Source organism: Convolutriloba macropyga, chromosome 2, assembly GCF_964194025.1.
Source record: "Convolutriloba macropyga chromosome 2, txConMacr16.3, whole genome shotgun sequence".
Taxonomy (NCBI): domain Eukaryota; kingdom Metazoa; phylum Xenacoelomorpha; order Acoela; family Convolutidae; genus Convolutriloba; species Convolutriloba macropyga.
In genome coordinates, this window is record NC_134469.1 from 53,632,764 (window position 1) to 53,660,323 (window position 27,560).

The window sequence follows — 27,560 nt, forward strand, 5'->3', positions numbered from 1 at the left end:
AAATGTTCAAAAAGAGACGCCCCAATACAATTAAAATTTATGAATTACAAAAATCCACGATTAAACCGAAACTAGCCTTGCTATTGCTGATCGTCCATTGAAAAATGTATTTGTTCCAAATGTTAGAAAAATCATTGATTTTACAAAAGTCAATATATCGAAAGTAAACGAATTTTGGACAATTGTCGAGTTAAATTAGAGAAAAACCACCAACATTTTTATTCCAGAACACTCTTGTGGGAAGCAGAAAATAACTAGCCTTCTCTGGAATTTTGGGTCAGCAGTTCTTAGCTTTGTATTTCCGACAATTTTAAACAGAGTGTGCTAAAGAAGCAAATTTTATGCCATTTGTGATTAAAAAAGTTTTGAATTTTAAAATTTGTTAAAAATTGAGCCACAAAATTGGATGAAACAGTTCAGCAACACTAACATTATTGTTTACAATTTTATTTAACTTTTTTTAAGCAAAATTGCCAAAAACGGCAAAAAAAATATGATGAGAACAAAAGCAACGAAAATCAATCAAATGTTTACAAAACTTTAAATCTCAATAACTCGCAAAATTAACAAAATTTGGGCTTAAATTACAGAAAATGTGAACGAAAACAACCGAAATCGGTCTAATATTCTCATGAACCTTTAAACCTCGATAAATCCCCGAACAAAACTAAATTTAAAAAAAAAATTACATCATATTAAACGCTGGACGGTTTTCCAACGATACTACTCACAACTCTCTTCGTTGAATATATCGATCGGCTAAAATTGACAGAACAAAAAAACCTAGTTGAGCATATAGGTTGTGCGATCACAGAGTTCAAAATCCTTAGTTCTGATAGACTAGCTGAATTATCGCTGAACAAATTGTGGATTTCGGGAAGGTGCTGAAAAGTTTGTTGGGAAAGCGCTAATTCACCACTTAAAAACTTGGACAATAGCTGAAAAGTAGCAGAAAAGCACTAAAAAGGAGCTGAATATTTTAAACTCAACGTGTTTCACCATTCAGTGCTTTTTAAAGCACTGAAAATTAAGCGTTTAATTAGCACTGACACCTTGACCCGGTTTATTCTTAACAAATTGGATCGCCATGCAATCAGCTCTAACACAAGTCACAAATTTAAGCATGGTGGTAAACATTAAGGCCAATTTCTCAACGCTGAAAAGCTAAACGTGCATTTGTGATCCATATAAGATCTCTTTCGACCACTTTGAACTCGAAAATTATATAACCATTGTGCGTTTGTGTTGTTTTGAGTAATTATTATTCAATTTACGGTTATTCTCAGATTGTTGTCCCGACCCCCTTGAGGGGGGAGGAACTATATACTCAAATAGGTTTTTTTTGTACAGACAATTTTGGCCGATGGATATATTCATCGTAGAAAGCTGAGACTGGTATCATTAGAAAGCTTGTCCAGCGTAGAATATGGAATTAAAAAGATATTTTTTATTTTCGTTTTTTACAGGGAGTTATCGAGGTTTAAAATTTTGAGAAAATAGAGTGAATTCCGTTGATTTTATTCACATTTTCCGGAATTTTTTACTAAAATTTAGCTAATTTTGGTAAAATTTGATAAATTTTTTAAAGGAAGTGTTGTTGATTTTATTTTTAAAGACAAGAAAATGTTGTCGGCTAATTTTATTTAAATTTTTGTCAAAAATTCTGGCTAAATTCTGACTATTTCATCAAAAACAGCACGAAATAAGTTTCCACTTTGATTAAATTTGCAGGAAGAACACACCCAAACACCACTAACACAATCTTTGTACACTGAAATGGGGGCTATTTCTACTTCAACTTCCGTTGCCAGTGCTCCGTAATTAAAACTTTGCCGTTTTTTGCTAACTTTACTCGTTGATTATCAAAAACGCAGCATTTAATTTTGGATTTTTAACTAACAGAAAATTTAAATCTATAACAATCGAAAAATTAAGTGTTCTTAATAGATGAAGAGCATTAGCAGAGCTAGCTTTGGACAAATCTTGAACTGTTACAATCAAAAACTATTTCGGATTGTAATCAGTCGGTCTTCTTTATAAAAAAAGAGATCTTTTAAATATATTAGTTAAATAACAGAACATTTCCAATCAAAGCCCACAAGAGATATGTCCAAATCGCATCCTAATAAGCTCCAAATTATTGTATCTAGTTTATTACGTGAAAGCTTATGGTCATTTTGACTTTTAAAAATGTTTGATTTTTAAATAAATAATGGCTTATTAATTTTTGCCGCCTTTTTTCTCTTAATTTGGTCCACTTGTAGCTTATTTTCAGCAATAAAAAATGCTTCTTCTTTCCATTGAATTCAAATTCAATATTTATTGCGGTTTTTTACCTTAAGTTATGGTTTTCTAGCTTGATAATACTAGATTTCATTTTTTTTTCAGGTTTTATATATTTTTCACGTTTTCTAATTTTGTCACCTTATCACGTTATTGACAGTTCATATATCGGGCTTTATTGGCGTTCAAAATAAAGCGCAATAGATAATATTATTTCCTCAAGGATAGACTCCGGTTTTAACGGCTTCGACAATACTTTCTCAAAGAATTTAACTAAATTTATTAACTTTGTCACTAACTGTCGTTTTTACTTTGTCTTTTTAGTCGTATGAAATTTCCTGTACAATGACCCGGTTTCAATGGCCTTTCATGGGAAAATAAGTGGTCCGGCATTCTGATATTACTAGATAGCTGATGGCTTTCATGACTTAGAAAATAATTGTTTTCCGAAAAAAAAAACACTTTTTAACGTCGCAATTTTGTTCCTTTTATTGTCTGTTTGTTACCTAGTCTCGTTAAAAACAGGCCGAATATGACAGCGTCAAAGGAATTCGTGTCAAAGGATCTAACGTTTTTAAAGATATCACTATGACTTTACTGGCTTCGACACGGGCTTTTCACAAAGAAAACTAAATTAATTTTTAATTTTTTTCATAATTTAGATTCTTTTATGGACGTAAAATATACTCCCGATAATTGCAGATCTCAAGGGCTTCTTCAGTAAGCATAAAAGAACCTATTTAATTTTTTCATTTTGTAATTAATGGCTTTCATGACTTTGGAAAAAAAATGTTCGAAAAAAGTAAGTGTTACATACTTTTGCCTTTTTTCTTTTTTGTCTACTTGTTACTTGGTTTAATTAATGAGAGTTCACATAATACATTATCGGTGACCAAAGAAGCTGCAATCAAATATATTTTGAAGGCCAAGGTATTGCTTTACGGCTTCAAAGGCGTTTTCTGGCAAAAATTTAATTGATTTTTTGTTTGTTGTATATTATTTGTTCTTTTTGTAACCGCATAAAAATGGAATACTCACAGTTCTTAATTCCCATCTTTAGAAACACTGGTAATCGCAAATCTATAGGATATATTAGTTGATTTCTAATGGTTTTCATTACTTTGAAATAAAATGTTTTAAAAAAATTAGCGAATTTTTCAAATTTACTGTTTTTGTTCTTATTGTCTAATTGTTACCAAGCCTTATTATGGACTGTTCCCATATCTTTTCTGGTTAATTACATGTTATTTGGTTTAGTTTGAGCTTTATCTGACGCTACTTTGACTTTGTTATTAAGATTTGTTTTTTAAAACGGAGATAAATTCTTTGATGTAATCAATTTTTGCTGTTGTTGTTTGACTTTGCTTTTCGTCTTGACTCACTTTCTTAACATTGACATGCCTCATCAATCTAATGCGTCATTTTTTACTCCACTGAGTTATTTGCTTTGGAGGCTATCTTTTCGTTCATACACCAATTTTTTTTTTGAAAAATACTTGAATTCTTGGGGTTTTCTATCTGTTCCTCATTTGGTAGACAATTATGGCAAAAATGTGGATGAGCGGGGTCGGAACCTTATGTGCGATTGCACATTACCGAGCCACCTTGTTAGCTATCTATACTCACTCCCAATCGGGAAAATACCAAATGAGACTAATAAATAGGCTCAAAAACATACATATGGCTGTAATTGATTTATGGGACAAGACTGGAACGTTGAGAAATGCAGGTTTAAATGAGGCCAGAATTGGGAAATCAAACAATTGTACGGAGATATAGGAATAAATATTGAGTTCCGAGAAATCAACGAAAGTAGTGTTTATTCATTATTTATTGGTGGGGAAAATCAAAATAATGACTGTCAAGAAATTAGACTTGGTATTGAAAGATATGCCAGATTCTCTCTTAACTCTGACAGATGTGAAATCTTAACAATCAATTTTGGAAAAAAGGAAGACATGATAAGAGGTGCTTAAGTTGTATCATGCCTAATTACTTTTCCCAAATGCTACTTGTATCAGTCAATCTTTTCACAATATGTTTTGATTGGTTGCCCTTAAAATGAACTTCGTATTATAGTAGAAATGTAATTGAAGTGTGAATCACTAGAATAAATAAAAAACCATGCATATGCCCGTATCGTGAAATATTGGAGAGATTAAAAAAATGACAGAAACGGAGGTTTATTCAATTAGACCGCCATGATTTCCGCAACGTTCTCACTGAAATTCAGCACGTTTTTCAGCATATCATATCTCTTACCAGAAATTCACCACTTCAAAATTCAGCACATAGAGCACACTTCTTACATATTTTTGCACACTTTTCAAAAAAATCCAACCTTTCAGCGCATTTCTATCTATAAATTCAGTACTTCATGTAAAGAGGGATTTCCAAGGCTTTCATCACATTACTTTTACAATTTCTGACCATTTTATATTAATTCAACGCTTCAAAATTCAGATTTTCAGCTCATTTCTACCATAAATGCAGGAATTTCAAAAAATTTCATTATATTCGTTACACAATTTCTGCACCTCAAAATTATATCTTTTAAAAAAGAGGGAACTCCAACAATTTAAGCAAATCTTGTGAAAAAAGTAGCTATTGTAGCTAAGAACAATTTGATTTATAACAAGGGATAGATAAGTGTTCAAAAATGCTTAAGTGCTGAAAATTTGGGAAAGAAATGCGCTAACAGCTATAGAAACAAAATTTTCGAGCGGAAAATTATCTGCTTACCGTGTTCACAAGTGCTAAAATTGTGTTAGAAAAAGGTTTAAAAATTAACATACTAATAAGAGTTTATTTATGTACAAGTTAGCCACCTAATAATAACTTTCTAAAATAGCATTTCTAGAATAATTTTCAAAAAACGTTGACCCGGGCAGACCCATGCGTTTCATGAGAAACGAAGAAGCCTAAATGTTGACAAAAGAAAAACATTTTCAACTGCCATCACAGAATGTGAGTTTAATGCTAAAAATTTTACTATTTATTGAGATATCACCAAAACGGAGCGTTTTATTTAGACTGTGAGAAAACTCGCACACGAAGTAGACATAAATATAGTTAAGGTAAATTGCAGCAAAGCTGCAATTTACCACAACAACCCTAAAATGTGGCTCAAATTAAAATTTGATACCTTATTATTCAATTAACTTCAGGCAGGATAAAAAATCTACCTAAATTCAGTTAACGTAATCTTAGAAAAAAAATTTTACCTGATCCCAATTAACTTAAGTTCATTTTAATTAACAGTGAGATCTTGAAAGGAGCAAAAAAAGTGGAGACTAACCAAATATCTGATAATAATTAGGCCACCAAATTGACCTAAGGCCATTATAAGAATTATGTCTGTTGTCTGAATTTGGAATGTCTGTTACCTTAATTTTGTTATAATTAAACTAAATTTTAAGGATGTAAATTTTTCAGGTACGTTACGTTAATCTACCAGACGACTTAAAGTTTTTAATGTAAACTTTAAGGTCAGGTATAATAAATTTTTAAATTGTGCCCTTTTAATGTTGCCGTGCCCTGCCTTGATCTATTAACTTTAACATTAACTCAGTGTGATTAAATTGTGTTTAGTGATGTGATATCGTAAGTAATTGCTCATATTAGTTTTTGTGTTTTCGTTTGAGCCATTTTTTGAACAGTACTCTCTAACACGAGTAATTGACTACTTGAATTTGACTTCAGTTTTTGTGAGCGTTCAGTCATTCATTAATTTTTTCCGAAAATGCAAACACTTTGAAGCAATGCAATACAACTACACGATAAATATTTAACCTAATTTCAAGTAAACTTAAGACAATTTCCCATAAAGCAAACTTGAACATTTCAGGTACCTTGAAGTCAATACAAAATTTTTCGTATAAAAAATTTATGCAACAGGCTGATTTATGGACCAAGAGGAAAAGTTCAAACCATGTTCAAAATACAGAAATTTTGTCATCAGTAGAGTATGAAACAGGAAAAAAATATTCAGTTCTTTGTCATACAAAACGTGTTAATTCATTTTTGTGTTTATGCTTACCGGCGAATTAACATATCTGTTATGCTAAATCATCTTCGTTTGGGAAGTAACAGGTACGCAATGGCCTCAATCTGTTTGTAAAAAATAGTTTGCAATGATTCTTAAAAATTGTAATAAACATTTTCGAATAATTCCTGTATAGTCATCTGGAAAAGTTTTGCATTTATTGGATGCACGATGATGATCTAATCCGGAATTTTTAGGAGAGCTCTATTGAAAGTTGAACAATCAATAAAATGGTTGTTTTTGAATGAAAAGAAAGGGCTATTATAGACTGTTGAAAACAATTCTGCGGCAACAATCAAGCCTGAATTCTCTATAGATTAATAGAAACGGTTCGATCAAAGCGTATTTCACAGACTTATAATTTATATATCAATAAAAAATGATAATAGCCAAGCAGAGCCAAAATTATATGCAATAAATTGAAATTATGACGCCATTTTCGAAATAAATATATTTCGAAATATGCAGATACCAAACAATGAACAAATGTCAAAGTGGAGTTATCCCATTGGTAATGCTTGAGTGTTCAGTGCGTGTGAATGATAGGCGTGGCGTTTGTTCACGAAATTTTCTCGTCTGAACTCCATTCTAGAGTTTTATGTTCTGCATACAATGTTTCACGTTTACTAAAGATTATAATATTAGCAGGGTATAACTTTTAAACCATGTTTATTTACGAGGAAATTTACAATCATATTCTCCATTCGGCATTTCAACCTCGACCTACAAATTTGACTTTGATCACGCACTTTTGGTTCCTATTTGAGGAAAAGCAGTTATAAAAGACACTTAAAACGAATTTCGCAATTATGATTCAGCATTAAACATGTTCACGATGTTTCCGAGCGTAGCAAATAGAAGGCAAAAATAACAGATCAAATTTGATAGTTTCCCATTTCAGTTGAACTGATCTCATAGCGGAAAATGCACCCCCAACAACCACCCCACCCCACCCCTACTCTCAACCTTTGCGGTAAATCTAACTGTCTGCTAATTTTCAAGCACGTATGCAGTTTCAAATAATTAACATCAAACAACCTTCAAACATTTCAGTTTCAAAATAAACAGGTTATTAATGTATATAAATTTCGCTGACCAGAATGCTTATAGGCACAATTTAATTTCTCATGAACTTTTATGATTTATTTGTTTTTATGAATTTATGATTCAATTGTTTTTATGGCTGTAATAACTTAGTTTTTCTGAAAGTTTAATGATAGGAATTGACTATGAAGAACGTTTCATGGCCACGTCCGAGAGTCTGAGTCTGGCGTCTGCGTACGTGATTTGTACTAGAATCCACCATACAGACGCGAAATAATATTGCACAGACAGAATTATGGGTTTAATTCATGCATTTCAAAGATCTCATATTAGCACTGCCATACGTGATAATCACGATAAAAAGAATTTATGAATTATAAGGAATTAAATGATATCCAGCTGACAGACGAAGGAAAGATTGCGACAGACATATTTAACCTCGAATGTAATAATTATTCTAGACCTCGTCTACTTGGAGTGGGGTATATTATAGATACACGGTCCAGCATCACAACTCAACAGTACTTGTTACTTACCTTGGGATAATGAAAGTTGCCGATCACACCATCCCTACGAGGCTAGCCATGAATCCGATCCATTATCTTTTTGAAATGCCAAGTTCAGCCAGTAGAAGCCCTCCATGGTGCTTGAAATGGCTGAGTGCGCCGGATGCAAAAGAAGTCTTTAATACAACAGGAACAGAAACTCAGTTTTAACGAGAACTTTCTGCTTCAATACTTCTTCTTAAACTGAAACTCTTTCTTAATATGTATTAAACTTCTTTTAACGAATGGTTGTACATAAATTGTGTAATTTGGTCCAGCATCACAACTCAAAAAGTTCAACTCAAAAAGTTCAATTTAGATAAGTTCTGATGTAGCAAAAAAATACCAAAAATTGAATTTTCATGATAAATTCAACTTATTTACTTTGGTTCTAATATCAAACTTTTGATATTTATAATAGTGCCTTCCCTTTTTCAATGAAAATTCAAAAAATTACTATGTGATATGCACTAGACGATATCCCAATTAAGTGAACTAAAAATCTAAGTATAAACTTTAAGTCGAGCAAAAGTTCAGAATTAAATTTCGGTCGACCTAAGCGCTAGTCCAAACCCGACGCTTATCTTGAAAGATCATTCACTCTCTCATTGGGTGGCAAGTATTTATTGACGGGTACACGCATTTTCTGGCTCTTATCATGCTGGGCGATTAGATTATCGGGGATCGTTGTCCCCTCGCTGGTTGACAAAAATTTATTGAGACGCAAGCCTCCGTTTTGGTGAGTGATGAAAATTAAATGCAATATTTGTAAAAGGCTACTGATAGGCGAGATGGTGGAACCTTCGATTGGATGCAATCAGAACTCATTCAAATAGTCATTGGAAAGTTATTAAGGCTAATGTTATGAACAGAATAACCATATCGTTAAACATTTGGGTATTGATAGTTTTTACCGTCTTCTGCATATAGCGCAAACCATACAACCTCACCACTTTTGTGTTGTGGGCTTGTAATGAGGATGTAATGAGGATTTAACGTCTAATTATGAGGGTAGGCCATCAGAAAAAAATTAGCAAAAAAACGTCTCCTGGCCTTTGCTATCGGGAAGACTCTTTTGTGCGCACAAAAGTGGAAGGTTTGCACACGTGCAGGCCGCTATTATTTCTGACGGCCATTGATGGCGACGCTCTCTATCGATTGTGACGGCTAATAATGTCCCCGGCCGTGATAAGAAGTAAATTTTTCTAGTGCTCTTTAACAGTAAAGAGAGCTCATGAATTGATGTTAATTAGCTTAGACACTCAAATGGATTGATATATTGAACCCGTTTTGTGTTTTGTGTACCTTCGATTTATTTGTTGAGTGCAAAAAGGTGTTTAAAAAAAGTGTTGCGAAGACATTAGCTCGCCTATTGTAAAGTTTCTAGCTCGTCTGTAGGGCTGAAGGTGGCTCGTCTATGTGCTGACTTTGACTCGTACGTAAGTACCCTGTGCGTTAATGGTACTCGACTTGAAGTACCTGGTGCGTTAATGGAGCTCGACCTGAAGTACCTGGTGCTTTAGTGTTGCTCGACCATAAGTACGTGCTCTTTTATGCTCATCGTTAAACAAAAATCCTCGACCGTGTATTTTTTTAACGCACTGTACCCCCTGTGTGCGTTCAAAATTTGCGCCATAAAAGAGGACAAACGAAAACCTCGACCTGGGAAGCAGCGATTTTTTGTAAGATCATCGCTAGGAGGCTGTGAAATTTTGTAAAATCAACGCTAGGAAGCGGCGATTTTTTTGTAGGATCAAGGCACAAAATCGGAGAAATATGTAAGATAAGCGGTGAAAAGTTGTTTTTTTTCACCGCAAATTTTGTATATAACTTTGCGGTGAAATGCGGTGAATGCGTTGAAATTATATAAGTTCACTGCTAGAGTAAGCGGTAAAATTACAAAAATTCACCATAATTCACTGCAAAAAATCGGAAAAATGTGTAAGATAAGCGGTGAAAAGTTAGTTTTTTCACCGCAAATTTCATACATAATTTTGCGGTGAACTGGGGTGAATGCGGTGAAATTAAGTAAGTTCAGCGCTAGAGTAAGCGGTGATCTTACAAAAATTTACCACTATTCACCGCTAAAATATGTAATTTCACCGCTTAATATAGCAATGAAATTACATATTTTAACGGTGAATTGTGGTGAATTTTTTTAAGATCATAGCTTACTCTAGCGGTGAAATTACATAATTTCACCGCATTCACCGCAAAAGTATGTACGAAATTTGCGGTGAAAAAACTGAATTTTCACCGCTTATCTTACACATTTTTCCGATTTTTTTCTCGACCCGGGGACTACATGATAGATAGAAGTATGAAATGTACCAGACCTACAGTAACGGAATTCGTCTCAGAGTGTAGTACAGCTAAGCCACTATCCTGCATTTCAAGGCCACATTTGGCAAGAGATGCAGACTTGTGGCAGGAACACAAGAAACTGATAGCCAAGTCCCTGACTCTCTGACTGAGGCAGTGATAGATACTTAGCGGGCCCTCTAAGTGTCGGAACGGAATTCAAAAAGTTAATTCGAGCAGCGTTAATTGTGAAACTGCTAATCTAATCAATTCATCGACAGACTCGATGAAAGTGAGAGCTTACATTGACTTCAGTTCAAAAATGAGTTTGAAAACCACAGAAGACTAAGTCACAGAGCCCAGATAAGCGGTTTTCACATGATCGATTGCCTCTTAATTCCAACTTCGGTTTTAGAGATTGGGTGTTGCGATACGAAGTAGTTCCCAAGAATTGTTTGCTAAAACTGATCCCAAAATGTTTTCAAAACTAGCACCTCCTTGACATATCTGAGAATAGAAAAATGTTGATAAATCTTATATTGCATTCAAAAATGAGGAAAAAATAACTTTTGTTTCGCACAACTTTTAATTGCAAAAACTTTTTTCAAACTAACAGTGCGTTAAGTTGTTTACGACTTTACTCGCGTTGAAAACTGTCCACCTAAAATAGTTCGCGGTGGAGCCGATATTAAACTTATCTATTGTTCTCAACTGGAGATTGGAAATCCGTTCTATATATAACAACATTTCTTCTACGTTTCCGTCCTAAATTGTGAGAGCGAATATGTAAATTTTAAATTTGCACTCATTGAAAAGCTCTTATAAAGATATTTACGTTTGTAAGCGTGCTAATGCTGCTTCTGGGATTCTAACATTCAATAACTATCAAAAAATACGTTTTTCAGCAACCATTCAAAAAAAAACAAAAAAGAAGCCCAAAACAGTCTATAAATTTAATGTCTGTAAACTGTCGATAAATTCTATAATGTTGATACATTTTGAGCTCAATCGGTTATCTGAATAGAAAACTGTTTGCCGAACACAAAAAAGGATTACCTCTGTCAGTTAAGGCCTTCGTTGACGGCCAGATATATGTAGGACGTCTCTGTCTAATAGCTTTTTTCGTTTCTTTATTGTGTGAAATAATCAAAAATTCTCAAACCACTAAAATTGTAAACATATTAAGCAGTGCAAATTTTCAATTATCACGTAAACTTCAAAAAACGAAGCCAAAAATGCAACTCTTCAAAAAATCCAAGAAAAATTAAAAAGGGAAGTTATTATGAACAAACTGAAGAATTTAGTGTTTTGTTAAATTACAACACTGGGAAAAAACTTGATTAATAAATTAGCTCAATTAAAAGTGACCAATCAACCAATTCACAGGAGCTTTAAGACTTTCAACTCTACGCTTTTTGGATTCCAACATCCAATGAGGCTGCAAATGCTTGGAATGTTGGGAAATTTTTAAGTCCTGATCAATATTATGTAAGACTCCCCCACAGTGAGCAGAGCAGTCAATTTCTGGTCTCAAGGTGGAGATTTTCGGTTTATGAATCAGCTAACTGGAAAAAAAGAATAAATCAGCAGCAGAAAAATTTTAAATTTTTTTCATTATCAAACGAAAAGACATTCTGGGTATTCTTATATTTGTTACAACATAATGCTGAATTCTTTTCTTGACTAAAAAATCTATGCAATTAAGATAGAAACTTGAAACAATATGTTTGTGTCCTAGGATATTTGGTGATATGAGCAAAAAAATTTTTCGACATCTCTAACTAAACCCCAAATCTCAAAAAAATACTAATACAACGCTTGAACCTTAAAAATTTAAAAAAAAATTACAATAATTACGGAAGAAAATACTTCAAAGCAAACCCCAAGATGCTTTTGGAAGTTTGTACAGCGCATAAGACAGAGCAAATAATAAAACTCAATAAAAAAACTTCAACATTTATAGCCGAGTTGAGCTTTTCAGCTATTCGGAACAAATCTTACTCCTATAATTTGGGGCGTGGAGCAAAATTACGGAACCCAAAAACATGAGAAATGTGAAACAATTTGTCGTATAACATGACCAAACATGGTAAAATTTATGAAAATCTCCCTAAATCTTGGGCCACTTGGGAAAAATCATTTTAAAAAACTTATCAAAGAATTTAGCCACTTGGTCTGATTAATTATTGACATACTTAGAATTCAAAACCTTATCAAAATTTTGTATTCAATTTTTGAGTTCTGAGTTCCAATTCTGAGTTCCTAAAGCATGTATCAGATTCATCAAAATGTCTAATTCATCAAAATTTTACCAAAAATCATGCCGGCTGTAGGGCAGTTCTTATAAAGTATCCAACGTTATGAATTGATTAAGTGTGTGTCTCAGGAGGCCACCAATAAGGAAAGAAAAATCTCAAATGCAGGATGAAGTGAATTGCTAAACTCATTGTTGAGTATTTTGCAGCTTTGCTCGTACTCATTAAACATTCAATGTTGAACTCGGTCTTGAATCTCAGAGCATTTCAGCGCTGAACCAGCAATTCAAGCGTAAAAACTTAATTCAGTTCTGAGACATTACATCTCCAGATTATTTTAAGTTTCTTTATGTGCAGTTTTTCTTCATTATGATTATATTTGAGGTCAAAACTTTCGCCTGGACTAAACTTTTCCTGTATAGTCTGAAAATTACTCATATAAAAAACTGATTAGAGTAATGTCATACTGTTGTATCTTAAAACTAGTAATTATTATGATAGTATACAACTATTGATACATAAGCTAGTTTTGAGTCAAACACCACAAAGCCCATTTAGCTTAGTGATAACGACTTGCTATGCAAATTAAACGTTACAAGTACCCACACGGGAGTTTGGGTCACAAATAAAGCAAACCGTGTTGGCGGGAGTTAAACTGAACATAATATTTTTCATGCAGTAAATCAAAATTCAATCATTTAATCAAAATTCAAGACTGGCCAGTGTAAATTTGGACACGAACAGAGTACTGGCCATCCTAACAAACAGAATGTCTCTAGAGTGATTCAGCACTGACTTGTTCTGCCATCAGCATCCGGGAAACTATTTACTACATTGGTTCCTTCATTGCTTACTGTGAACAACTTTTTAGGCCATTGTACAAAATTAATTGGTCAATACGCGGAAAACAGTGACAAAATATTAATTCTAGTTTTAATTAAGAAGAGCTTTTTCAGACGAAGAGTACTCTTGGCCAAGACTTGCATTTAGACTTGCACGTCTTGGCCGAGTCTGACAAGTGTTAAATGTGTTATGATCGTAGCTCTGAATCAGTACTGAAACCTAAACTTGCCCAGTACTGATATTGACTTGGCATTAAGTACGGGGTTGATTAATTTAAAATCACGTTTTTAAAAAATTTCGTATAAGTGATATTTATCACTCAACATAACAATTCAATTAAAATTACATTATTACTATGACAGAGGGAAATCAAGTAAAACGAACTAAAGAACTCAGCCTTGTAAGACAGTCACAAATCAACAACCCCCCCCCCCCCCCACACCTGACTTTGCTCAAACTCAGATCAAAGTTTTTGCTGAAAATTATGTAAGAAATGCGCTAACAGCCACTGAAAAAAATGCCGATAAATCTTATATAATCATCTGCTGAAATTTCAACACATTTGTATCATACTTTCAGCACATGCCATAACAAAACAGATAATTATGTCAGCAAATGTACTGCATCTTTTTCAGAAGTGTGGTGAAAGCGCTGAAAAATTTTTTTTTTCTGAAGCGCTGGAAAATGCAATTGTGCTGAAATTTTGTAGCGTTGAACTTGTGTCAGGAATGTGTTGAAAAATGCGCTGCATTTTGGAAGAATTGAGCTGAAATTATGTAAAGAATATGTTGAAAGAATGTGTTGAATGTGTTGAAAGGTACGAAAAAAGTGTCCTCGACAGATATTGGGTATGAAAAGAATTTGTCTAGACCCAATGTGATGTCCTGGACTTTGGCTGGAACTAAAAAAACCTTCTTGTAATTTGGCTGGAACTAAAACATACGTCCTGGAATTCAGCTGGACAAAAAAACGTGTTGTGGAATTTGGCTAGATTGATTTCAGTTGTTCTGGAATTTGCAAGCTCATTTTTTTGGAAACATATAGAAATTAAATTGTTGCTGAAAAACAGAATTGTCGATGGAGTATTAAACCTATCAATTTGAGGACATGCTAGAACAAATGTCATTTGGTCAATCAAAAAAATGGTCCACCCAAAAAATATGACTTCGTGTTATCTTTTTTACAAATGTGCTGGATAAAGTAGACAGTGAAAATCAGTCAGAAACAGAAAAGCCCACGATGAAGACCCAAAACCGTTAAGGGCCAGACAAAATTCGGTTGCAGAAAGCCCTTACAGCAAAAAAAACAACTATGGACCACTAGACTTTGACGAACCTGGGTACCCGGGTCCATGTGTCAACGCTAAAAATCGCTAAAAAATGCAAGATTTGCGGTGAATGCGGTGAAAAGATGTAAGTATTGCGATTTTTAACGTTGAATGCGGTGAAAAAGCTAAGAATCACAAATCATACGAAAATTCACCGCAAAAAAATTACTGTACATTTTTTGCGGTGAACTTTCGCAAGATTTGCCGTTTTTAGCGGTGAATTTTTTATTTTCACCGCTTCTCGTTGGTAGCGGTGAATTATTTTTTTTCACTGCTTGAGCGGTGAAAATAAAAAATTCACCGCTAAAAACCGCAAATCTTACAAAACTTCAACGCATTTGTTTTCCATTATGTTTATTAAATCTGATTTAAATTCACAAGAAATATCAATTAATTAAGTGACAAATGGCGCAGTGGAATAAGAAGTTGTTGACATGCAGGAGATGAGAGGTTCGAACACGTGACGGCAGGTTCTCTTTTGTAAGAAATCCGGTGAGTGCGGTGAATAAAAATTTTTCACCGCTAAAAACCGCAAATCTTACAAAAATTCACCGCTTTCACCGCATTCATCGCAGAAAGATGCGGGCGCTTTGCGGTGAAAATTGTTCTTTTTCACCGCTATTCGCCGCAATTCTTACATTATTTTTCGACCAAACCTCGACCCGGGTAAGACAAACCAATTTAATCATTTCCACTTTGAACAAAAGGCGGTTGAAACCAGAAATAACCGGTAAGAGAGCCTTTGATTTAACCTCAAACATAGAACATAAATATGAATAACTCAAACACTTACCCAAACACAAACACAATTATACCGAAAGAGACCAGCTGAAGAGATAATACGTGTGTTGATTTAATACTGTTCTAAACAAACGAGCAAATGAAAAGGCTTAAATTAGCAATAAGGCTTATTTTGTTTTTTTTTCCCAAAAATTGTTTATTTCCGTCTCAGAGATTGCTTAATTCTATTTAAAAATATGTAAATGACGCCGTGTAACATGTTTGATAAAAAAAATACCTTACAGGGCCAACTTCTAACGATAAGGGATAAAAAAAAATCAACCTGTTTGCAAATATTCGTAAAATTAATGCATACGTTTCTAAATAACTTTAAATTTGAAATTAATTTTAAACTATTGGGCTGGAAACAAATAGATATATTCGATCTCGCGTGTCCCATTGTCGTTGTAAAGATCAATTATTGCAACGCGGCAGCTTACTTACTGCATTGAAGTTACGAAAGTTGAAATGGGCTTATACTAGACGTGTATGCTCGGTCGGTGTTCTTTTGACATAACCGACGCATCGCATAACAGAAATAAATAGGTTTTTGATATATTGATTCGTTAACTCATAACTATTTATGAATCGTTAACTAAGCAAAATAAGCGTCAAAAATTGGCTAGCTATGACGCCAACGAGGATGACGGTGGCGAAAAGATAAGAAATAATTAAAGAGTAGTACCTGATTTGCTGCCTCCTATTACTCTGCCGGCTATATCTGATACTTCGATCGTCCTAACGCTAGACCAGTTTAAACTATAGACATCATTGTAAATGAGCAATAATCGGTCCTTAAGTGAGAAGTAGTTCATGAGTAATCTTTGTTTATTATTACAATGAGTTAGCACATTTGCTTTGTAGTAAGTAATACGCTTGTAAATATTGTTCAGGTCCTGGTTGCTGAACATCTTCCCAAGCACGTATTAGTTTGAATAAACACAGCCAACTTATTACACAATCAGCTAGCTTAACACCCTACAGGCAGTTTTGTATTTTATCTCCAAATCCCTGGGGGGGGGGGGGGGGGGGGGGGGGGCTTAGTGATCTGTAGTCGTCATAGTTCACAAATAAAAGCCAAATATTAAATTACTGCTTTAATTGATTTAGTCTACATTTTTAGTAAAGTTTTAATGTTTTAATGGTCAAACAACCCCGTATGCTATGTAGTATGTTTAAAAACATAGAGATATGGGTTCCTTAATTCATTACGGGGGTGGGGGTCCCATTGGGGTGAAAAGACAGTAGAAGTGACCCGTGAAAAGACGTTTACTCATTGGACTCATGACTTGGATACAGCTTGCTGCAATATCAATGAAAATAAAGTACTTTTTGGTCAGGCAATTTGAGCGGAAAAAGTTCAGAATGATTATTTTAATTCGAGCTGAAGCGTATAAAAATAGGAACGCGAGAGGGGTTCTATATGCCTTTGGTACCAAAATTGTCTTTTCAACGCAATTTTGCTCCAACATTGTTCTTGTGTCGAGGTTTCCCGAATGACATTTGAGGTTCGAATCACTCTATCAACATTTGAATGTGGTATAGAAAATGTCTTATTATGTAATTTTTAAGACTTCGAACGTCTTGAATTAAATCTGAAATTTTGGCAAGGTTGGAGTTACGTTATTTCAAAGAATATTTTGCATTCAGCTAAAATTACATACAACCTGCATTGATCAATATTAAAGAGATGCTTAGCCATGTATGCTTTTCGTGTTAACGTGTATAAAGAACTAAAAATATGTTCGAAAATTTGACATCCGAAAAAAATCTTTCTAGCAGTTCAAAAAAGCATAAAGTGTATAGGCTTAACTAATCAATAATCATTAATCACAAAATGTTCCTTATGTCTCAAGTTTGTAAAAAAAACGTTCCTCGTTCTACAGACAGGAAAATTTCTTCTGGTTATCAGTTTTGCAAACTGAAATTGAAGAATTTTTTCAGAGCAACCTTGATTAGAAATTTCATTAATATGAAAACTAAAAAAAAATCACAATCCTTATTTCGTTATAATTTCAAAAATCTAAAACCACATATTGCATTGCATTACAAAACAGCCTTTTAGGAGGTTAAAGTTCACCAAGAGCAATCAGTCGAAAAGAAAACTTACTTAATACAATCAGTCACTAATGTGCATACACATATTACAGCAGTCAGTTTACACGCTTCCGGTAGCAAGCATTAACAAGAGGAGTTTTGTTTTCTGATATAACTTTTTTAAAATTAAAATTCATTCAGATTAAAAAGAGCAGTCAAATTTCTTCTTTATTGAAAAATTTTGTTTCAAGTGAATTTAGTTTTTGTTTCATATAGTGGGACTGTATACCATTTTGAAAAATAAAAATCAAACGAAGCATAAAATACTTTTATTGTTTGCAAGACAAATCGAATGGAAACAAAAAATTATAATTTTTGCCAAATTTCTAACCGTATTAGTGACGTTTTTGTATAGAAAATGACTCTTGCTGCTGGATTCGGTAGCTGATGTTTCAGTCAACTGAGAGTAATCTAGAGAAAGGATGTTTTCACGTTAAAAAAAGATAAGTTGAGAAGAACGTTGCATTTTTGAAAAACACCTTTCTTGGTTTTTCTCAGTGGTCTGTTGCTTTTCTGTTATTTATATTAAAATTGCCCCGTATATTAACAATTTGGCAATACACGGCTAAATGGAAACCCTTGTTAATTTAAGGACTTACTTTTCCTACTATTTTGCATCATTTTGGAGGGGAAAAATCGGTTTTCTATCTCAATTAAAAAGCTTGTTTTTACTTGTTTTTGGTTTCTGAAATGATAACATATAGAGCAGTCCTATAAAATTTAAATATCAAACTCCTAGTGAAAAATCAAAGACCTTTTGAAACATGCAAGCATCATTTTGAATTGCAGTCGAAAATCAGAAGGTTGAAAATAACTATTTTTCGTTCTTTCCTCAAGCAAATATCTGTTCTGTTACTATGTTTGTAAATCTCATTTCAAAAACCAATTCCTGTACTTTTCTCTCAATATAACAACTAATCAAAATTGGTGGACAAATTATTTCAGATAACGTAAGTTTGAACAAATATTTGCAAGAAAAGTTACTTTTTCCACTGCTCCAAAAATATATTTTAACAGTTCAGCTTTTTTGAAAGCAAAGCCATAACAGTGAGTTTCCACATTCTGTGTTAAATAGTGTGCAACTGGATGCCAACGGAAAAATTAAAATCAAAATTTATTCGAAGCATCCGATGAATTAAAAGAATGTAGATAAGTCGTTTTTTATTTTCACACGATGATCATGTTTCAAGTATTTCATATTCAGCCCAATTTTAAGAAGTTTCTGTCAGATCAATATTGCGTTTAGTGTGATGTTTTCAGTTTTTGAGTCTTACTTAAATTCAAGTGACCACAAAACTTTACATAATTAGGTAATTAGGACTACTAAAAAACTCGTTTCTCTATTTGAACTCAAAGTTCATAATAAAACATTTTCCTTACAATATTAATTATTCAGCAATATAAAGTATCTACCTTGTCGAATTCATTTTTAGTACGCAAATTTTTAAAGCTGGTGAAAACCAGCGAGAAGTTCAACAAGATATTTCAAGTTTGTTTGGTCATTTCCGATTTCTCTAGAACAAAATGTTTTCTGTAGATTCCTTTGCACAAAAAAATCAGCTAAAACAACTGCAAGACGCTCCAATTTATTGAAAATAGAGTTATGGATTAAAACAAAAGGTAAAAAGTTAATTGTTCTTCTTTTTTTCCTATTCAAATGTTACCCCATGTTTCTCATTTTTCTTCTGTTTTGAGTAAAATGGAATTCTGTTGAAGTACATAGGAAAAAAAATTAAGTGGGTACAAATAATAAGATAATAAAGCTTCCCCAAGTTTTTTAAAAAATTGGTTTCCTTTTGCGGTTTTTTTGTTTTGCTAGTTGTTTTTATAGGACAATTTTTTTATTTGTTTTTGGACAAAAATTGTTTAATCCACTATAACTACATTTAAATCAAATCTTTGGCAATTATATTCATAATTTTAATTAAAATACCCACCTTCAAACCCCCCTCCTCACAAAAAACTTTTCACAAATAAAAACATCTCCAAAAAGCGAACTTCATTTCATATTTACATAATTTTTAATATATATATATATATATATATATATATATATATATATATATATATATAAAGTTCCTAATTTCATCAAAAATATGTAACAATTACACAATAGTTCTCATTCAAATGCAGAAGTTAATATATAATGTTGGGTTACATCGTTTTAGTCGTACACATCGTTTTAGTCATATTGGGCCAATATTCAATTAGTAAAGTTTTCATTTCAAGAATTAGTTGCGCGAAGCAAGGAATTGTTTTTTTGTGAAAAATCGGACAACAAAACGATAAACTAATACCTTTTGATGTTCACAAGGGTATTCAGGGCCATAAACAATGCCTGGGGACAAAACAGCGCTTGAATTTATCTCTATAATTTTCCGTAATATTTAATAGATGCCTCTTTTTGAAAGGCAAAGAATGTTATGAAATATTGAATGTGGGAACAGTTTCTTCCACACGCAGAAGCCTACGCTCCTTCTTGTTAACCACTGTTTTTCTCACATACTGAAATCAAAAATTATTAGTTATCTATGAAGAGTTGTGGAAAGTTATAGAGGTGAATTCCGGGGCTCTTTTCTCTCCACAATGTTTTTGGCTGCGAGAACCCTTGCGAACATCAAAATCTGATTTTTTGGTCGTCAAATTCGATCTTCAATTGACTATTTTATTGACTACATAATTGACAAAAGCAAACGAATACTTTTTGGTACTCACAAGGGTCCACGCAAACAAAAACTTCAGCATGGGGAATATAAAATTCCTAAAATTCATCTTAAGTTTCCACAAAGTTTCATAGATGCATCACAATCGAAAAAAAATAGTAAGATTTCAATCAGTGAAAAAAACCATGGTAGTTACTTTAGACGAGTAGCTTTAGACGTGAAAAAAGGTGTTCAAACATTCGAATTTGAAAGCATGCCCTGTATTACATCACTATAACTGAAATGACACTGTAGAGACATTTCCCTTAGCTAGAAAATTTGTCTTTTAGCTAGTTCCTGTACAAAGAGAAAATTCTTTATATTGCAGGTTTGAAAAAAAAGAGAAAAAAATTTAGTTTTAAGAGTAAACGAAAAATGCTGAACCTTAATTTACCAGCGAATTTCGCAATTGAGTTTTTAAAGTCCCGCATAAACGGGTGTTGCTATCATAGCAAATTCAATCAGTTAAGCACCAAATTATATGTGTGCTACACATACAAAAACAACTTTAAGGTCAACATAATTGACACCCGGTTCGACATTTACTGTATTTGATACTGTGCAGTTCATTTTGGTCAGAAGCATTAACAAAGAAGGATTTAGAAACGTGAAAAAATTAAATGTTTTTCATGTTTTCCCATAAAAATGAGAAACAGGCGAAAACTATGAATTACAGAAACATGTTTTTGAGCATGCCGTGTAATTAGTGACGTGCTTTACGAACGGCCAATTTGAGGTTTTGTTTCCAAATTCAGCGTTACTGTACACCCCGCAAACCGATTGCAAATTATATATCTTCATCATTTCAATGCTTGCGAGAAATTACAGCCAGAAAATAACAATTTTTCAAAGTTCTGATCTGTCAATTGCCTGCTGAGCATTGTTTTCAATTGTGTTTTTTGTTAGTGGAACGATTGAAAGAAACTCTGGCTTGCAGCACTCGAAACGATGTCACAATAAAATTTGCAAAGGTGGCCAAGTAAGATAAACGAAAAAAATATTAATTAAAACGTTGTTAAAAACAATGGAACTCACCTACCTCCAATTTCAAATGACCTTACTTAATTCTGTTCGTAGAAAACGTAGCTAGTTATAAATTGTTTTAGAGCTCTATTGGTTTCAAATTTCACATATTAAATTTTAATTATTAAGGAAACAAAGGCCACATTCATGTTGTTGAAATAAGTAAGGACAAAATAACAATGGGAAAAAATGAGGGAAATTGATAAATTTAGTTTTACTTTTTAAAACGAGTGGCATCAAACAATTAAGTTAGAGCTACATATTTGGAATAGCCACCGTCCAATAAAAAAAACTATGGAAAAAGTTTCATGAAGCAAAAAAGCGATTCATACAACTAATATCATACGAAGCAACAAATGTGACACAAGTTTGCTGGATTTTCAATCATTTCTGAGTCAAGAAGGTATCAAAATCTTATTAGTTCTCCACCAGTCAGGAACTAATATAAGTTATATTAGTTCCTGATTGGTATTTATATAATTTTCACACTCTCTGCTGCACTCAGGCAATGCATTTTCTTCAAAATCAGAAGCAAATTTGCCCGCAAACATTTTTGTTTTTCCTAATAATATAAAGTGTGGCATATTTTTTCATGATCATAAAGGAACCGAAAAAAGATTTTAAAAATATGAGACCGGAAAAAAGTATTTCACAAATAGGTAGTATTTCACAAGAATTTCCCGGCTTTTTGAGAATGCTAAATGTTTTGACATTTGGTTTCAAATATGCAACAAAAATGACAAATGGAGCTATTTATTTCTAATAATTCCTTTAAAGGAATTCTAATGTGACTCTAAATTACGGCCTGTAACGATGTGGTGCAACAGCCTGCCAATTATTTGATGACAAATGTACTATTAAAATCTTCAGACCTTCCAATTAATAAGACGACAACGGCAAAAATACAACACGACAAGGGGTAATTTTGAGAACACAGCTTTTTTTGTACACGGGCTGTCCAAATGGGCTGAACATGGGCTGTCCAAATTGATAAAATTCACAAGAAGGCGATGCTAGTGATTTCTGAATTGAATCGAATTGTTATCATTTCTAAGGTTTATGTATTATCTGATACTATTTTGACTTTCTTAATAAATAAAATTTCAAGGAAGCAGGGTTTTGTCAGTAATTAACATTTTCTATTGTTGTTTTGAGTTCTTCTTGCCTTTATGACAACATTGTTACTCATGCAGCAATTGTTTTGCAGCACTATGTGAGTTTTTGAATGTCTCCAATCTCTTCAGCATTTGGTAGACGATTAACTGAAACTGCGGATGAGCGGGTTCGGAACATTATTACCAACACACATTACGAGCCTCCTTTTCCGAGTTCTAGATGCAGATATACTTAGCATGGTGACGTAATCGGTTTTCTAAGAGCTGCTCCAATTTTAGAGAATTTTAAAAAGTTGGTCAAATTTTCCTAGACTCTTCCAAACACGTTGTTAAAATTTATTTCTTTATTGAAATTCTGGACACAGAACGTTGTTTTGATAACACATATTTTAATCTGGATTGCCCTGAAAAAGTGTGTAAAACATAAATGTCGATCTAACATATAGTTCCCCAATTATGTTCCAAACGTTGGAGGAATATTAACTAACAACCCTGTTGCCCTGGCAAATAGGCTTTAAAAGAAAATTGGCCTAGCAACTAGATTTTAGAGTTTGTCGAATGTTGGCATAATTAGTTTTAAAAAGTTTTGTTTTCAAAAAGAATTTTCTATCAGGAGCTGTTTATCTTCTCTTCTTTCGTCAGCGACATGAGTTCCAATTTGCTTTAGAACCACAATGGTTTTAGTGAACAATGTGTAAAAAGAGTAAAGAAGCTTATGTGATGTTCATTCTGTAGAACTGACTTTTGCTTGGAAGTTTTCGGAACAATGCTGGTTCACTGGCTTAACAAAATTAGAAATTCTTTTGGGCTCGTTTTTCAAACTTTTGTTGTGTTTCGATCGCTTTAGATAGCAATTATTTTCTGGAGAAATCACTGTACTTTGCTCTGTTAAGTGGCCCAGAAAATTCTAGAACGTATTTTAATGTTTTAATAATTACCGAAAGGCTTCGTTTCATTGTCTTTTCGCCAGATCTCAACTCAATTTGGCTGGTGTAACTCAGTTTGTATTAGCAAATTGTTGCGAACGGTTCCATAGAAAACACAATACAACTGACCGATTATAATACATTTAACCATAATTTAATGCAGTAAATCTTATTCGATGTCGTAATTTACTTCACTTAGTTTACTCTCCTATTTCATGGACTTATTTCGCGAGTCATTTCTTTCATTCATTTTTTGGTAAATTTCTGCCTTGCTGAATTGATAGTCAAGTCAAAAGTTGCTCACACTAATCTTTAGGTTAAGAAATCACTCTCTTATATTATAAACTAAGCGACAGTTGCCAACCTAAATTTCCTATTTTTACCTTTCGAAGAAAAGAGCAATTCTAGAAGCAAGACCAAATCAAATCGCTCAGTCTATGTTGTGCACCCGCAACGCAAAATTTCTACTCATTTTCAATTGAGTACAACATGGCGTTGCCAATAAAAAGCAAACAAACCTCCTTTGAAACTGACGTATTTTGGGACAAACCAACTCCCGATCCTCAACCTAAATTGGCAAACTGGAGAGCGCAATACAATATTAAGTTATTCGCATCGGATTACGGATTAGATGTATTACTTGTTCCAAAACTTGAATAACTCCAGCTGCCAATGGAGCCTCTCCTTGAAGAAACGATACAAGGATCCTCCACTGTATCGGAACGTGAACGTAGCGAAAAGAAAGCACAGCAGAAAATGAATGGCAAAAAATCCCCAAGAATCATTGAAACTGGAATTCTGTGCTGAGATAAACTTTGGGCACACGCGGACCAAAAGTCGGTTTTGCCTCCATACATAAGCTTCGGCGTTGAAGAAAGACAATTATTCATCTGTAAGAACCCACTTTACATCATAGACGAACTCGATGCCATTGAATTCTGGAATCTTATACCGGAAGCAATCATCGGTCCCCGTAAAAACACTTTAGACAAACGCATCTTTCACAATATATAGCAATTAAAATGGGAAACCATGGGAAATCTCGAAACCCGGAAAAGAAATGTCGAACTTTTAACAGAAATGTTGAACCCCGGAAAGCACTGAAACTGAAAATCAAGATTAAATTGGGAATGAGAAACCAGCGACACATTCAAGCTCATAAAAACAAATTGTTGACCAGCAGATTGGCTATCAATGACCTTCATTGCCAAAATCAGATTCCCGCTCTCCTCAATCTCACTGTCAAAATTGTGATTTTCGATGGACCCCCACTCACAAAAAAACGCGTTGCGCGGGATAAACAATGCAATATTTGTCGTGCATCTATTGATTTTTCAAAATTATGCAAAAAAAACGTCGACGTCAAAAACCCAACCCTCAGAATAATAGCAACAGGAGAACAAAAAATGCAGTAGATCAAGAAATTCAATTCGACAATTTGAGGAATTTTCGTCAAAACGATTCGTACAATAGACTGTATGAATCCGAATATACCAGATCTGATGAAAAAATGATCACCGTAAAAAAATGAGTGCCGTAATAATTGAGCCACTCAAAATGCCCAATACCAACGGTGGTATATCACTCACTCCGCTTGTCACTTCTGGTGGTGTGTGTATCAAAACTCATTGTTCAACTGAAAAACAAATTGCAAAGAAAGTTCCTGAGCTCATAAACAGAATTGGACGTTCAAAGAATAATGTGGCAAGAACGACAATTCACAAAAAGTTTGAACCTAAAAATAAAAACGGGGGGTACTGTTTTTTTCAGCTGGGGTGGTTCAGTGTAGGTAGGATTTGAGTTTTGTGACTTGTTTAGTAAACATTAATTTGCCTGATAGTTGCCTTCTAACAATAGTGTTCTGATTTAGTTTTCGACTGGATTGATATCTTGGAAGATTCTTGCTATTTATAAATTAACTCATACCATGGATTCGTTCTAGATGAAGACCAAAATTAGTTCTTTTCGTCTGTTGGCTAAAAAAGTTGCTTTCTAAATATGCACAAATCATACAATTGTGTTGGTTGAAATCCATAAAAGTTTTTGTGAAAAGATGGTACTATCTAAATTTGCTTTTTTATAATCTACCATCGAAAAACCATAGACTTTATCTGTTCATAGCCGTTTTACTAAGATCATTACTTCCTCAAAATCTTCCAGTCAAACGACAGTCTCACTGATGCTTTTGTTGATAGTAACTGAATTGTCCCAGTTTGCTAGTGAGAAATTTGGCTCACTTGACAAGACAGTGATCAATATTTTGCAACAGATTGACATAGATTTTCAAGAGATGGCCGTTTCTGCCGCTTGGAAAAAATAAACAGCTTCCGAGGGTTTTTAAGGAGAAACACCTCTGTAGGTTTTTTTAAATTGTGATGTCACACTTGAGAGAACTGGTCAAAAATGTTCATTTTTCAGGTTTAAAAACGGCGAAAAATGCTAATTTGCTTTAAAAATGAAATAAAGATATCGCTTAGAAAGGATCAGGTCAAAAATAAGGGTGCTGACTTTTTTACAATGAAAGTTCGGTTAAATGGATTATTTCATAAACTTTTATGAATTTTTAAATTAAGTTAAATTAAATAAATAAAATTAATCCAGAGAGTTGTAAGCAACCAATTTTCACATGTTTCTCAAAGAATGATTAAAGTTAGAGCTGTCGTGGCATTAGTTACCTTTCTCCAAATGAGGTGACAGTCGAAATGAAGCAAGTAAAAAAATGCAAGTTAAAATATAACGAATTCTAAGTTAATCGAGCGGGGGAGTTTCAATCAAAGTGTTCTTTTTAAACACGGTATGAAAATGTGACATTTGATCACATAAGAGCCACAATGCTATCTGACGAAGAGATTGATGTTGTACATACTTTTAGACTGTTCTTCAATTTGATCACGCATCGGATAAACATCAATGAGAAAGTAAAATCAACACTACAAGCAGATTCCTGTAGCCAACTTATGTAAAGAATTGCTCTTTCGTTAGGTACAAACAGCACTAACAACTTTTACTGGGTTATCAGCTACATTTGCATGTACAGTTCCAAAGCGCCCAATATGTAATAGGACAAGCAGAAGGTTGAATCTATGCTTAATGTAGAAGCTCATAAAGGGTTAAGAACAATTGCTTTGATAACATCATTCGAAAAGGCAGTTGCAAATAACCAAAATGCGATTATGATTCATACCAATAACGAGGGGTATAGTTTTGGGCATATATGCAGTTCGATTCAAAGTCATTCGAACTCAGGAAATAAGCTTTTCTTAATAAAAAAGACATTGAAAAATTGCGAATCTTAAAACAGACTCTGCTAGAGGTGCTCATTCAAAACAACTGATTCTCATACCATTCCTCAGCAAATCATGTAAAGAGAAGACCTATGAGAGCCATAAAAATATATAATCCGACTATTCTTTGATATAAGACTTTTTTTGATTCGCAATTGGCTCATTCATATTAGCTTCATCGTTAAAACCCTGTTGATTTCCACACTTCACTTTATAGACGGGTGGAATAGAAACAAATTGTTTTTAACTGAGGATCTTGAATATCATTGGGGTAGAACGGTCTATATAAAAAGACGGCAATTTCGCCAGGGCCGTCGAAAGTCGAAAGAAACAGATACCAAATATAGATCAATAATTGATAATGAGCCGACATAGATGAGAGGAGGTAAAGGTACTTCATGCCCCATTTTCACCCCTATTTGTTTAATCCTCTGTCATTTTACCGCGACCATTTCCCCACAACTATTTCACCCCTCCATCATTTCAATCCGATTTTAATCCCTTATATAATTGGTACTATTAACATTGCTACTATAATCATTTGGCCAAAACTCAGCAGCCCGGTGTGAAATAATTTGCAGGATGAAATGATAAATGGGTGATATGCTATGGTGTTATGAGTTGCGGAGTTAAATGTATAATTGCGGAGTTAAATAAATTTCTTTCCAATCGGATGCATTTAACTCCTCAACTCATAACACCATAGCATATCACCCATTTATCATTTCATCCCGCAAATTATTTCACACCGGGCTGCTGAGTTTTGGCCAAATGATTATGGTACCAATTTTAATTGTACCAATTATATAAGTGATTAAAATCGGATTGATATGATAGAGGGGTGAAATAGAAGAGGAGTGAAATACTTTTTGGAAATCCTTGTTTAAAGAAAAAAAACTGATGAAATTTTGAATAAAAAGTTCAAGAACCGCTACTCCCTGTTTTGACGGTCATCTTCATAACCTGGCCACCTATATAGTAAAACTGGCA

At 33.6% G+C, this 27,560-nt stretch overlaps 1 protein-coding gene across 5 annotated transcripts in view; it reads right to left on the bottom strand.

The window, feature by feature from the left end:
- The window catches only part of LOC142358769 (uncharacterized), a 42,677-nt gene extending 16,457 nt beyond the window's left edge, over window positions 1–26,220 (bottom strand). The window contains exon 1 of one of the 5 annotated variants that reach the window (XM_075382573.1): window positions 25,962–26,220. The gene's annotated coding sequence lies outside the window, so the exon portion shown is untranslated. Of the gene's footprint in view, window positions 1–6,322; window positions 6,573–7,908; window positions 8,115–15,436; window positions 15,683–16,108; window positions 16,288–25,961 lie in introns of those variants that run through there. The other 4 variants (XM_075382574.1, XM_075382577.1, XM_075382575.1 and 1 more) reach the window with 4 other exon arrangements.
- Between the last annotated feature and the right edge of the window lie 1,340 nt (window positions 26,221–27,560).